Source organism: Camelina sativa, chromosome 5 (assembly GCF_000633955.1).
Source record: "Camelina sativa cultivar DH55 chromosome 5, Cs, whole genome shotgun sequence".
Taxonomy (NCBI): domain Eukaryota; kingdom Viridiplantae; phylum Streptophyta; class Magnoliopsida; order Brassicales; family Brassicaceae; genus Camelina; species Camelina sativa.
Genome location: NC_025689.1, coordinates 32,877,792 through 32,878,029, shown reverse-complemented (window position 1 = coordinate 32,878,029; position 238 = coordinate 32,877,792).

The following is a 238-nucleotide window of genomic DNA, read 5'->3' as shown; positions in this document are numbered from 1 at the left end:
CAAACAAAAGCTGATGGAACAGGAGACGCACTTGATCGCCACCATCACTGGCCACCTCCCGCGGCCAAACCTTTTCCATGTGAAGCCAGCGGCCAAACCATGCCCGCGTGAAGCCATCGGCCACCTCCCATCAGCCACCCCCCGTCGGCCAAACCTTGCCCGCGTGAAGCCAGCGGCCACCTCCCGCGGCCAAACCATGCCTGCGTGAAGCCATCGGCCACCTCCCATCAGCCAAACC